General features: G+C 39.7%; 1 non-coding gene across 1 annotated transcript; it reads right to left on the bottom strand.

Moving 5' to 3' along the window:
* Positions 1 to 11,240: 11,240 nt before the first annotated feature.
* Positions 11,241 to 11,312, bottom strand: TRNAY-GUA (transfer RNA tyrosine (anticodon GUA)). Its single transcript has one exon. It is a non-coding gene; the product is annotated as a tRNA-Tyr (tRNA).
* Positions 11,313 to 14,961: the final 3,649 nt, after the last annotated feature.

The following is a 14,961-nucleotide window of genomic DNA, read 5'->3' as shown; positions in this document are numbered from 1 at the left end:
ACACTTCTGAGGTGGAGGCACATTCATCTTCTCATTGTGCCCTCCTAAGTCACCAATGCCTGAATTCAACATCAACACACTAGAGAGAAAATGCAAGTAAAAGCTTCCTGAAAAGCTTTCTATTATGCTGTATTTGCAAAGGTAATCCTCACGTGGAAAGAAGTCATAAGAAATTCAAGTCATGAAATTTAAATTCCATGTTCAACAATTATTACCATTTTATACTATCCAAATCAGTCAATTAAATATAACTCTCTCTCCAAATTAGTGTTAGATAGCACTTAATCCCAACTTGATAAAAAAAATTTACTTTATGTATATTCTTGTTTCTATGAAAAAAAAAAGTTCCTTGCTGTGATTATGAATCTTAGAGAATTCAAAGATTCAGGGCTCTTTGCCTTAAATGCTGTTTATCACAGAGCAAGATTTGTATTCAGTTACAGGTGGATCCATGGGGATCTTTCCCCACAGGGGTTTATTTACTGAACTATCCAGAGATATTCATTATGAGATGATTTCATATATCATTATCCATGAGCAACTTTGGTGTAACAAGTTTGTATTTAATCAGGTCTTTCTTGGTTTCAGTCTCTTTTGCACAAGACCTGACCTTTGACACACATGGAGCCCACTGGGATTGTGCAATACTGTGGTCCTGCTTAACAAATGCATCTTTTCTTAATCTTTATTGAGACATAATGGATATACAAAAAAATCACTCACATGTAATGTATACATCTTGATAAGTTTGGACATATACTTACACCTGTTACACCAAAGCTCTTAACATATCCAAAATTCTCCTTGTATTCTTTTGTGAGTTTCTTGTTCATTTGTTGTTGGTTTGCGAGGGGTTAGAACATTTAATAGGAGATGGAGCCTCTTAATATTTTAATGTACATGCACAATAATGTATTATTAACTATAGATACTCTTTAAATAAATTCTTTCTGATATTGATGATGACAACGATGGATATGACATCAGGTAATATTACCCTCATTCATTCACTCACATAATCAATGATTTTGTATTGATCACTCAATTTGTGCCATGGCCTGTCTTGGCACTGTTGACAGGATGATTAAGAAGGAAAACACAGCCCCTGACCTGATGCAGTTTTACACTCTAGTGAGAGGAGAGAGAAAATACACATAGCCTGAGTGAATAAGGTCACTTCAAATACTTATAAGTGCTGTGGGACAGGAAGTGGCAGGACAGAACAATTCACAAAGTGTGCTGAAGTGACGAGAGAGCAGTTAGCTCGCCAGGCCCTCCTGCCCCTGCAAAGACCAGTGGAGCTCCAATACAGAGAACACGGTGGCAACATAAAATGTCCCAACAGAAGATGTCTGATGGCCAGGTGAGGAATCAGCGCACCAATAAGAATACCCAACTCACATCAGTTTTACACTGGGATCTGCTTCAAAAAGTCTCCCATTAGAGAGACTTTAGTACCATCAGTACACATGTGGCTCTGTCTTGTTTCAGCTTTCAGAAGGTGTCCACTGAAAGATTAGCCACCATTCCGATATTTTACACTGAGAAAAACCACACTTCCAATTTTATCTGGAAGACAATTCAGGAACTGTGAATCCTAAAGAATCCCACTGAACCGTTGACATAACATCCTACTGAGAAGTAAGAAGTAGGACGCAATTTTCCAATCAACAAATTAACAAGGTCAAAATGCAATTTGGGCAGGGAAAGGTATCTGCAAATGATCAAGGTATAAATTATCAACAATCATTCCTTTAAAGACATCTGTTTTAATACTTCATATGATACTGAGATGAGTTTCTGAATTTATGTAATATTTTTCATATAGTTGATGCAATTACTTATACACAGTAATTTATAAATTCATACAAGAACAGTATCTACAAAGGTGAAGCAGGTGTGATGCTCCCTACTACACTTGGGAAACTCTTGGCTGAATAAGCCACATTCATCTGAAGGACTAGCAGATGGGCAAAGACATGCAGAGATGGTGCCAACTCAAGTCTCCTCAGGCATCTTCTGCAATAACATAGGTCAAATACTTCAGTTCATCTTTGTTCTTTGTCCTAGTCCATCTGAACTGCTATAACAATAATACCACAGACTGAGTTACTTACAATTTAACAGAAATTTCTTTCTCACAGTTCTAGAAACCACAAGCTTAAGATCAAGGTGCCCTAATGATTGGGTTCAGGTGAAGGCCCTCTTCTTGATTGCAGACTGCCAACTTCTATGTCCTCAGAGTTAAGGTGCCTCGTCCTTTCTCAGGTATTGACTTGAGAATCAGCTACAAAGTTTTCTTTTCAAGATAATTCTAATCCATCTTCACTTGTAATATCAGAACTTCTTAGAACATGATTGCTCTTTTTAATGTCTGTGCTTTGTTAATTTACAAGAGCCAAAATTAAACACATATTTTTTGAACTGGACTACAAGTCTATGCCCCAACCAGTAATGCTGAAGAAGCTGAAGTTGAATGGTTCTATGAAGACCTACAAGACCTTTTAGAACTAACACCCAAAAAAGATGTCCTTTTCATTATAGGGGACTGGAATGCAAAAGTAGGAAGTCAAGAAACACCTGGAGGAACAGGCAAATTTGGCCTTGGAATACAGAATGAAGCAGGGCAAAGACTAATAGAGTTTTGCCAAGAAAATGTACTGGTCATAGCAAACACCCTTTTCCAACAACACAAGAGAAGATTCTACACATGGACATCACGAGATGGTCAACACTGAAATCAGACTCATTATATTCTTTGCAGCCAAAAATGGAGAGGCTCTATACAGTCAACAAAAACAAGACCAGGAGCTGACTGTTGCTCAGATCATGAACTCCTTATTATCAAATTCAGACTTAAATTGAAGAAAGTAGGGAAAACCACTAGACCATTCAGGTATGACCTAAATCAAATCCCTTATGATTATACAGTGGAAGTGAGAAATAGATTTAAGGGCCTAGATCTGATAGAGTGCCTGATGAACTATGGAATGAGGTTCGTGACATTGTACAGGAGACAGGGATCAAGACCATCCCCATGGAAAAGAAATGCAAAAAAGCAAAATGGCTGTCTGAGGACATCTTACAAATAGCTGTGAAAAGAAGAGAAGTGAAAAGCAAAGGAGAAAAGGAAAGATATAAGCATCTGAATGCAGAGTTCCAAAGAATAGCAAGGAGAGCCAGTCCAGGCTCGATGCACGATACTGGATGCCTGGGGCTGGTGCACTGGGATGACCCAGAGTGGAGGGTATGGGGAGGGAGGAGGGAGGAGGATTCAGGATGGGGAACACAGGTATACCTGTGGAGGATTCATTTTGATATTTGGCAAAACTAATACAATATTGTAAAGTTTAAAAATAAAATTAAAAATTTTAAAAAAAAAGCCTTCCTCAGTGATCAGTGCAAAGAAATAAAGGAAAACAACAGAATGGGAAAGACTAGAGATCTCTTCAAGAAAATTAGAGATACCAAGGGGACATTTCATGCAAAGATGGGCTCGATAAAGGACAGAAATGGTATGGACCTAACAGAAGCAGAAGATATTAAGAAGAGATGGCTAGAATACACAGAAGAACTATACAAAAAAGATCTTCATGACCCAGATAATCAAGATGATGTGATCACTGACCTAGAGCCAGACATCCTGGAATGTGAAGTCAAGTGGGCCTTAGAAAGCATCACTACGAACAAAGCTAGTGGAGGTGATAGAATTCCAGTTGAGCTATTTCAAATCCTGAAAGATGATGCTGTGAAAGTGCTGCACTCAATATGCCAGCAAATTTGGAAAACTCAGCAGTGGCCACAGGACTGGAAAAGGTCAGTTTTCATTCCAATCCCAAAGAAAGGCAAGGCCAAAGAATGCTCAAACTACTGCACAATTGCACTCATCTCACATGCTAGTAAAGTAATGCTCAAAATTCTCCAAGCCAGGCTTCAGCAATATGTGAACCATGAACTTCCTGATGTTCAAGCTGGTTTTAGAAAAGGCAGAGGAACCAGAGATCAAATTGCCAACATCCGCCGGATCATGGAAAAAGCAAGAGAGTTCCGGAAAAACGTCTATTTCTGCTTTATTGACTATGCCAAAGCCTTTGACTGTGTGGATCACAATAAACTGTGGAAAATTCTGAAAGAGATGGGAATACCAGACCACCTGACCTGCCTCTTGAGAAACCTGTATGCAGGTCAGGAAGCAACAGTTAGAACTGGACATGGAACAACAGACTGGTTCCAAATAGGAAAAGGAGTACGTCAAGGCTGTATATTATCACCCTGCATATTTAACTTATATGCAGAGTACATCACGAGAAACACTGGACTGGAAGAAACACAACTGGAATCAAGATTGCCAGGAGAAATATCAATATCCTCAGATATGCAGATGACACCACCCTTATGGCAGAAAGTGAAGAGGAACTCAAAAGCCTCTTGATGAAAGTGAAAGTGGAGAGTGAAAAAGTTGGCTTAAAGCTCAACATTCAGAAAACAAAGATCATGGCATCCGGTCCCATCACTTCATGGGAAATAGATGGGGAAACAGTGGAAACAGTGTCAGATTTTATTTTGGGGGGCTCCAAAATCACTGCAGATGGTGACTGCAGCCATGAAATTAAAAGACGCTTACTCCTTGGAAGGAAAGTTATGACCAACCTAGATAGCATATTCAAAAGCAGAGACATTACTTTGCCAACAAAGGTCCATCTAGTCAAGGCTATGGTTTTTCCTGTGGTCATGTATGGATGTGAGAGTTGGACTGTGAAGAAGGCTGAGGGCCGAAGAATTGATGCTTTTGAACTGTGGTGTTGGAGAAGACTCTTGAGAGTCCCTTGGACTGCAAGGACATCCAACCAGTCCATTCTGAAGGAGATCAGCCCTGGGATTTCTTTGGAGGGAATGATGCTGAAGCTGAAACTCCAGTACTTTGGCCACCTCATTCGAAGAGTTGACTCACTGGAAAAGACTCTGATGCTGGGAGGGATTGGGGGCAGGAGGAGAAGGGGACGACAGAGGATGAGATGGCTGGATGGCATCACTGACTCGATGGACGTGGGTCTGGGTGAACTCCGGGAGTTGGTAATGGACAGGGAGGCCTGGTGTGCTGCGATTCATGGGGTCGCAAAGAGTCGGACACGACTGAGCGACTGAACTGAACTGAACTGAACTGATAACTATTTATCTCAGTCTTAATTGAGTCCAATTTTTTTTTTTATTATTCCCAGGATTTTATTTATTTATTTTTGGCTGCACTGGGTCTTCAGGTCTGAGCACAGCTTTCTCTAGTTGAGGTGAATGGGAGTTTCTCTCCAGTTGTGATGCACAGGCTTCTCATCACAGAGGCCTCTCCTGGTGCAGAGCACAGGCTCTAGGACACAAGGGCTTCAGTAGTTGCAGCCTGCAGATTTAGCTGCCCTGAGGCATGTGGAATCCCAGACCAGGGATCAAAGGAGTATCCCATTCATTGGTGGGCAGATTCTCAACCCCTGGACTACCACCAAAGTCCCGAGTCACGTTTGGTGCATGTTGGGCTCCTGCCTACATGCTGTCGTCTTTTCACACTGCAGTTTGAGCCACCTAACCTGGAAAGCCTATGAAAGAGCATAGGACTCCCAAGCTGCACAGAATGACAGGGAACAAATAAAATAGCATATCTCCATTAGCATTTACTTTATACTAAAAGTAAGAAAGAACTTAGACGTCTAATATTCGCTTGGGAGAGGAATCTTGCTCAGTTCATACACAAAATGGTCATGCTGTATGTGCAGTGTGCCAGGCTCAAAGAAATAGTGGAATTTCACCAAGATATTCACATTTTCTGAAGTGAACAAGAGAATGCCAAGACTAACATGCCTTCGATTCCATTTAAATTAGCCTCATTATGACATAAAACAGTGATCTACTCAGACCTGACATATAATCTGCAAAAGATTCTAAGTTGTCAATTCTACTTCATCATCAGCACGAGTGTCAGAGTTCTGTGTATATTTTGTAATCTACATAGTATATTTGTATAGGATGTACTATGTAGGTAAAATTCATAAATAACTAGATATAAATATATTGGATGTTTACTAAACCAATATTTTATTACAAAGGCTGTACAAAAGAGTTTAGAGACTCTAGCCTAAAACACCATTTTAATCATATCAATCACTTAATTAAAAGTCATTTAATCTCCACTAGCTAAAAGCTATAGTCCAAATTCTTCTTGCAGCAAATTTGGTGCTTCACAAAGTGGCCCCAACTCCCTTTTTTAAAATTCTTATTTCCTGCCACTCTTCTCATGGACTCACTCAGCAAGTACTCCCTAATCTTGTCATGATATTTTGAGTACCTCTTTCCTTCTACTTTATGTCATATTCAGAATTTTGAGGATGGACGCTTATTTGCCCCTTTCTCAAGTGGAAATTTCCTAGACATCTTTTGAATCCCGATAGATAGTCATCTACTCTGTGACGCCTCCCAGACCCCCCCTGACAGTCACAAAGCATGTTGCCTCATGCTGTCATTTGGGGTCCACATCTCTGTCCCCTCACCAAAGACAGGAGCCCTCGGAGGCACGAGATGCATCTCCTCATTCTTCTCTGTGAGGGCCTTATATATCAGACACAAATGAACGCTAACCAATGCCTCATAAACACACATAAATCCATCTAAAGGTTGAAAATAACCCTACCCACTGTGTCATTCCTGTTGAGTCCTAGTGAGGAGAATCACTAAATCTATATATAGCATGTATTATTTTAGGCAAAATATCTTTATAAATTTTACACTGAAGCTAAAAAATACCATCATGACAGATACAGGAATAGAGTAAAGCAAATCAGACTGAATTATCCAAATTAATACCAAATATATCATTTTATATAGCTCTTAACCTAGAAATGCTGTCTCCGCTGTATAACATTGCCATCTAGTGGTCAACTTCAAAACACTAACTCAAAATAAGACTTTTCACTGTTTCAAAGGTAAATACATAAATAAGACCTTAGCTTCTGGCCATGATAGAATAATAAGGAACAAACTTTCCCTTCCATCAAGAAAAAAAAAAAAGAAGACAAATCACATAATTCTTTACAAAGCACTGAACAACAGGCAATAGAGGACAGTGGTTCTGTGAAACAGGAAACGAGCAAGGTCAGCCCTACAATCTCCCCAGATCGTTGCCTTGAAAGAGACTGCAGGCCATGGGGAGGGAGGCTAGTGGACTCATTATGGATCATGTATGAATATTTGTTCATCAACTGTAAGAAACATGCCGCACTAATGCAAGATGTTAATTATAGTAGAAACTACATGCTATAAATAACATAAAACATAAAACAAAAACTATGTCTTTATAAGAACTCTGTGCTCTATTTTTCTGTAAACCTGAGAGTGCTCTGCAGAGGGTGTGCAAGCAAGGCTCGCAGAGTGCTGGAGGATCCCCGGGTGAGACATTTGCAGCAGCTCATGAGCGCGCTTCTTGAAGGGCTCTGTGATGCAGTGGGTACAATCCGTGTCCCCTTAACGACGTCTGAGAGCCCTCTCTGCTGCTCTCCCAGCCTCTCCCCACCTCGAGTCATGTAGTTCACAGTCAGCCTCCTCGATGAGGCGGGAGAGTACCCTTTGGCACATTTTCCTCCACAGGAGATCACAGGCCCAGAAGCTCTCTCTTGGCCCTGTGCCACGCTGTTCCGGGGAAGGAGTGATGTGGGCAAAGTCAAGCTATTCCTCTTATCCACACTCCAATGCGTTCAAACTTTTTTTTTCTTCCAACACTGTGGGGAACTAACTTCTCCTCTGGAAACTCAGACTTCCACGAAGGCTCTCTTATCAGTGTCTTTCAGAGGCTCCCTGGTCTGAGGCAGAGAAGGGCTGGAGCCGGTTCACAGGCCCCTGTAGGGTCCACGATCAGGACCGAGGTATGTGTGTCTATTACCCAATGTTCAGGGGGGTGAGACTCCTCCTGGACCCCTTGGTATATGGTGCTGTATCCCACAGATCTCACAGAGACAATCTGTGGATGGATGACAAATTATTGTTGCTGGGGTGGGGAAGTGAAAAAAGCAAGTGACATCTTACGCTGCCATCCTGCAGACACAGTGATTGTCAAGGTGGGGAAGGATGCTACTGACATCTAGTGGCTAGAGAAGCTGCTAAACATCCTACAGCTTCTAGGATGCCTCCCGCAAAGAATGATCCTGTACAAAATGCCAACAGAGCCAAGCTTAAGAAATCCTGATGAATAATACCACTTTGAAAAGGAAGAACAAAGTTAGAGGACTTAAACCATCTGATTTCAAGACTTAATATTATAAAGCCATGATGGCCAAAACCATGCAGCTGGTGTACAGATAGACAAATAGATCAATGGGACAGATTAGTGACAGCAGAAATAGACTTGTACATATAAATTGATTTTCCACCAAGGTCCCAGAACATTTGATGGGAAAAGGATAATCTTTCAACAAATGGTATTGAAACAATAAAACACATGTGTAAAACTCTATCCTTAATCTCACACCATAGACAAAAATTATGTTGTGTCATAAACAACTTTAGGACCTTAATCTGAAAAATTCTAGGAGAAAACATAAGCATAAATTTTAGCAATCTTGGGGTTGGCAAGGCTCTTAAGTATAACACAAAGAACACAAAGATTTTTTTACCATAAAAAATTGGACTTCATTTATATCTATATTTACCTTGCTGGAGAAAGGTCTCCAGTAGAACTTCTATGCATTGTCTGAAGTTAAGGTGCCCAGTGAGGGGAGAAGCCAGGGGCTGGCAGAGAGGACCCCACCAGCCCAGGACCCTAAATGCCCCACACGCAGGCTGCACCGAGGCGACCTCACTCGGCCACCAGTGCAGCAGAGGGTGGAATCTGTGCTTCCACCTCCCACACCCAAGACCTGCGTTTGTTCATCTTTGGAAAAGGTGGGGGTGTGAGCCAGGCTAGCATCCTCGGCACTCGCCCTCGTGGTGTGACATTGGCGCAGCTGTGTTCTCGGTGTGGGGTCACTCACCCTTGGCTAAGCGGTTGGGTGCACCTGGATTTGCACCTCCCAGGCCTGGCACCAGCTCAGTCCAGCCAAACAGCCAGATCAGGTTTCTGGCGTAAGTGACCAGCCGTGGCTCTACACAAAGGCGTGTCCCATGTAAAGACAAAGCATATTTCAGTGTGGAGATGATGGGCACCAGGGAGGTAAGAGAGCTTGAGTTTGTGATCTGTCCTGGGCCAGGACCTGAGGGTGCTCGCACCTGCCTTACTCCCACTGAGGCCTGAAGGCCCCTCTCCCAAGGAGCAGCAGGGTCTGCAAAAGTCAGAAATGAAAGGAGATGAAGAACAAAGTGTCAGGAAATACTGGACATGAGGGTTCTTACTGCAGTTATTAGTGACCTGCAGACTTTTCCACAGACCACTAACAGCTCCATGTGGGCACGTGATAGGGCTGTAATCTTAGACGAGGCTCCGTAACTGTGGACTATTTCATGTGACTCTTAGATGTCCTTCCTTGTTATTCTGTTTGTAGATGGTGTAATGACAGTATTTTGTGGCTACCCATAAGACCACTAAAATGATCAGAAACACAAAATTTTCTTTTTTTTTTTAATGATTTAATTTTATTTTTCCTCTTCTGTTTTCATTTCTAGTGTTTAAGTAAGGGCAAAATTTTGGTTGTTTCTGTTTAATAAGGGCCCATGATGCGAACACTAAGAGGGAATTTACACGAGTGGACTCACAACTAGAAAGATTTGGAAGGCAAAGCTTATTTCACTGTAATGAGTTACAACACTAACATGTCTAACAAAATTAATTTTTTATTTAAGAAAAAGTAGGTTGTGAAACATTTTACATGGCCCAGCATCACTTTCTTCAGCATTCATCGTGTGTGGCTTTGTACTGACGGCCCTGGGAGTTCTGCCGCCCTTCACCCTCAGAACCGAGCTCTGGGCCTGGATGAGCAGCTCAGAGTGGGTGCGTTCCTCCAGACACAGCCTTCTTAGCGGGCAACGCTCTCTACCCACCCTCCAACAGTACCATAACCCAGATTAACATCTCCCAAGGCAGCCTTTCAAGAAACGTGTTTCTGTTAAGTTTGGTGTAGAAGAAAAAAAAGTCATCAAAGTATGTAAGAGGTTCGCTGAACTCAGACTTAACCCTAAAGCTCAAGCTAAACTCCCCAGGACACTCCTTAAGACACAACTTTAATCTTAACACTGAAATGTGCCCCAGGTGGGCACCCACTCAGTTAACAGGTCAAACCCAGCACTTTCCAGCCAGGCCAGCCCATGGCAAGATGACTGAAGGAGGATTTTGTTCAGGGTCCTGATCCCTTTCTCTCTGAGCACTGACTGATGTATCTGAAGTGTCCCTTGATATCCAATTTGCCTGGGTGACCTCATGGTGTCCAGGACAAGCCCAACTCAGGTCCAGGCAAATTACCTCCTAGCAAATACCTGTCTCCCAGCACGTTATTCTGGGCACTATGTCCACCAATCTGTTTTTCACCCTTTATCTTTTATTTGCAATCGTGTTTCCTTATGTGCTGCGCTGTGCTGTGCTTAGTCGCCCAGTCATGTCCACTCTTTGCGACCCCATGGACCGTAGCCTGCCAGTCTCCTCTGTCCATGGGATTCCCCAGGCAAGAATTCTGGAGTAGGTAGTCGTTCCCTTCTCGAGGGGTTCTTCCCAATCTAGGGATCAAACCCAGGTCTCCCGTGTTTCAGGCAGATTCTTTACCATCTGAGTCACTGGGAAATTATAACTTTGTTTTTATTCCTCTTGATGTAATAGGCATAAGTTTATGAATTTTGAATTATGGTTGAATCCAACTTAAGGATGTCTGAGAACTGGATCTGGCAGGGAAAGGCATGCAGCAAGTGAATAAATAATTGCATTAACCATGGAACCTCAAGACAAAATCTGGAATATGAGTTTCAGCAGAAAGCCGCCTCTTTTTTTTTCCCCTAGCCACATCTTGTGGCTTTCAGGATCTTAGTTTCCCCGCCAGGGATTGAACCCAGGTCACAGCAGTGAAAACACTGAGTCCTAACCACTAGACTGCCAGGAAATTCTCCAGGCAGCCTTCTCTTTAATGACAATTTTGTACTTCCTCAGTGGAGTAAAAAAGTGAAGTCGCTCAGTCGTGTCCGACTCTTTGCGACCCCATGGACTATAGCCCACCAGGCTCCTCTGTCCATGGAATTTTCCAGGCAAGAGTACTGGAGTGGATTGCCATTTCCTTCTCCAGGGGATCTTCCCAACCCAGGGATCGAACCCAGGTCTCCTGCATTACAGGCAGACACTTTACCATCTGAGCCACCAGGGAAGCACCTCAATGGAGTGGGAGATGTCAATAATTAAGAAAAGTAAAATTAAAAAAGAGAGTTTAGAAGATTATTTGTATAGACTGTTTTATATCCCTTCTGATTGATAGAATATTTAGGAAACATCAAGTTTCAGAAAGGTTAAGTGGTACTTTTCTTAGACAAAACTACAGAAGGATAGGTACTCCCCTGGAGGTCCAGCAGTTAAGACTCTGAGCTCCCAATGGAAGGCGCATGGGTTCAGTCCCTGGTTGGGGAACCAAGATCCCACATGTTGCATGCCCAATAAATAAATAAAACAAAACATTAAAAAAATTAACAGAAGGATACTTACTCTCAGGATAATAAGTGTTATATAAATAAATATACATACATCTATATTTGGGCTTTCCTGGTGGCTCAGAAGGTAAAGTATCTGCCTGCAATGCAGGAGACCTGGGTTTGATCCCTGGGTCTGGAAGATCCCCGGGTTTGGAAGATCCCCTGGAGGAGGATATGACAACCCCAACTCCAGTATTCTTCCCTGGAGAATGCCCATGGATAAAGGAGCCTGGTGGGCTACAGTCCATGGGGTCACAAAGAGTAGGACATGACTGAGTGACTAAGCACAGCACAGCACATCTATATTTATTCATATTCATATATAGTGTTATATTCTTAGGAATATTAAGAAAGTGTTATACTTATTTCTCAGTGTGAAGTGTGTGCTATAATGGATGCAAAGTTGGAGATAAGAATATGTGATTTGACATAAAAGTTGGTAGTAAAGAAAATCTTACAGTGTGAATACCAACTATGAAGGTTTTGGCTACTTAGGTCAAGTTTTCTAGGTTTTAGCCTAGAAAGAGTAATATTTACCCAAGAATCTCAAATTGTGTCCCAGGTCATTAGCATCCCAGTCATGGCAGCTTAACCAGTTTATTCCTGGGAAAATGTTGCTAGTGTGTCACGATTATACGCATATGAGCCATTCTGAAAAGGACCCCAGGATGGAATGAGAAGAAACAATATATTTCATATGTGCTCAGTTTCACTGTATTTACTAACACTTCCCTTCTTGGGAATTTCACATTTTATTTGAACTTTTTAATTAGAATATTAGAAATAAAATATGGAGAGGGATAAATTAGGAGTTTGGGATTAACATATATACATTCCTATGTATAAAATAGATAACCAACAAGGACCTACTGTATAATTCAGAGAACTGAGTATTTTGCAATAACCTATAAAGGAAAAGGTTTATTTTCCCTTATAGGGAAAACATTTCTATTTATATAAAAATACATGTATATATTTATATATGTATAGGGAACATATATACATATATAAAACTGAATCACTGTGCTGCACACCCAAAATGTGACACTGTAAATCAACTAGACTTCAATTTTAAAAGATAATAATATGTTTAAAATATAACTAATACAGTAAAACCTACTTACATTTCTTCCTATAGCACTCAGACACCTCAGATTTTAAAACAGCAGAATTCAGTGGCATGTTGATTTTTATCAAGTCTGGGAGTCAAGGGAAAACAGCATGAAGATCTTGGAAAATCAGAAATGATGTTAAAGCATTAGAAGACTAGAAGGGTAGATTTAAATGATAAAACTATTAAGATAATTATAATTTTAATGGGTAAATAAGTAACAAAAATATTAAACATGAATTATAATTTAGCATTCTAATGGCAAATATATAGCAAACTTCAATTTCATTAACATTGTATCATCTGGGCTTATACTATCAAGTTATTAAATAAATATTAATAATGAAATAATTTATCAATTATTAGAAATAATTTTGAACTTAAAATATTTTATTAATATCAATGTTATATTAATGATTGATAAAATATTACATTTGCATGTTCATTTAGGGCAATACTTTCCAAGTTTATCATTAATACTTACATAGAATGATATACAGTATCTGATGGTCAATAAACAAAGTGATGCAAAAACAAAAAACAAACAAAAAAAACAAAATGATGCTCCTTATATTGATGTCATTTTCCATTTGTCTGGACAAAGAAAATGAATAATTTGGAAATGAATGGATGTTTTTGAGTAATATTTTAATGTCCTTTTATTTTCAACATAATCATATTATTTATTTCATACTTTTGAAATTTTCATGTGTTCATATCCTCACCTGAAAAACTGAAATTATTCACAAAATTAATGCATAAATTTTTTTTTCTAGTGAAAGGTACTTTATGTAAATATTCAAGTTATAGTCAACTAGATCTCTTTTAATCTAAGCATGTGATCAGTGTTGACATGTGTTAATATGAATGGCATTAAATTTCACCATATTAACTCCTTAACTTACACTTTCGTTTTAAACAATTTTGAGATGTTTCTAGAAAGTCTCCTCTGCACTTGCACTTATCCAGGTGACAGAATACGTCATACACCCCTCCATTATGTTTTTATAAGCTATTCTTTTTTAATAAATTTTACTTAAAGTATAACTTATTTGCCATGAAATGTGTCCTTTCAGGGTGTGCAATCCAGTGGTTTTCAGCAGAGTCAAAGAGTTGTGCACCCTCAACCAAAACAAGAGCTAACTTTTTAAAACTTCCATAACCTCTAAAGAGAAATCCCCTATCAATTAGCAGTCAGTCCCCATTCTCACTCCCTAGAAACTGCTAACCTACTTTCTGTCTCTATGGATTTGTCCATCCTGGATGTATCATGGAAATGGAATCAGACACACATTGTTGAATTTACAATCAATCAATTTACAGAATACCTTCACAGCAACACCAAGATTTGTTTTTTTTTTTTAATAACTATGGAGTACAGAATAACCACGATAACACATAAACAATGTCAATGATGGAAAAGATATGTTTCTGTAACAGCTAAGAAAAATAGAATACAGAGTAGGAATATCCATATAACATTAAAATAATATCAAGCCAAAATAATTAAGAAACAAAAGTTTTAAAAACTATACAGTACAAAGCATATATTATATCAATGTATACATACATATGTATTATATAAACTAGAAAGCACAGATTTTAAGTCATGTTATGATAGATGCAAAATTAGAATCTGGTAGAATCTGTATTTCCCCTTAATCCGATTACTTCAAGTTTCTTCTGAAGTGTTCATATTTAATGAAGGGATTAAGTAGAAGAGTGTTTAAGAGATGGGTGGTTATAAATCCTGTGTCCTGGGGAACTGCTCAGTTGTCCACTCCTCTCTGCAGAATCCGGATGCCTCCTCCCTAGATGGATCAAACCAGCACTACAAGTGGTCTTTTGCTCTTCTCTTTGGTGATGCCACATGCTTTATTTTCCAGAGTTTATAAAAAGTAAAGTCACCATTATGATTACAGGAACAGATTGCTGAAGTAGGTGCTGTTTTGCAGTGGTAAGTTGTGTCAGGGGATTGATGGGTACTTTGAAGTTAACAGAATGGAATCCCATATTTAAGCAGCAGCAATGAGTCCCATAAGTGGGTTTTCAAAAACCTTAAAGTTAACATTTTTAATGGAGAAAAATTTATACAGCATACACAATATTCTACATTTAGCTTATATCTAACAATTTAATATATTAACAATTATACCTAATGATTTAATATATTAACGATACCTAATGATTTAAAATATTAATTTTATCACAAAATAAGT

Source organism: Bos javanicus, chromosome 18 (assembly GCF_032452875.1).
Source record: "Bos javanicus breed banteng chromosome 18, ARS-OSU_banteng_1.0, whole genome shotgun sequence".
NCBI classification, from domain to species: Eukaryota; Metazoa; Chordata; class Mammalia; order Artiodactyla; family Bovidae; genus Bos; species Bos javanicus.
Note: the sequence above shows the minus strand (reverse complement) of the source record. Positions and strands in the feature narration are given on the sequence as shown.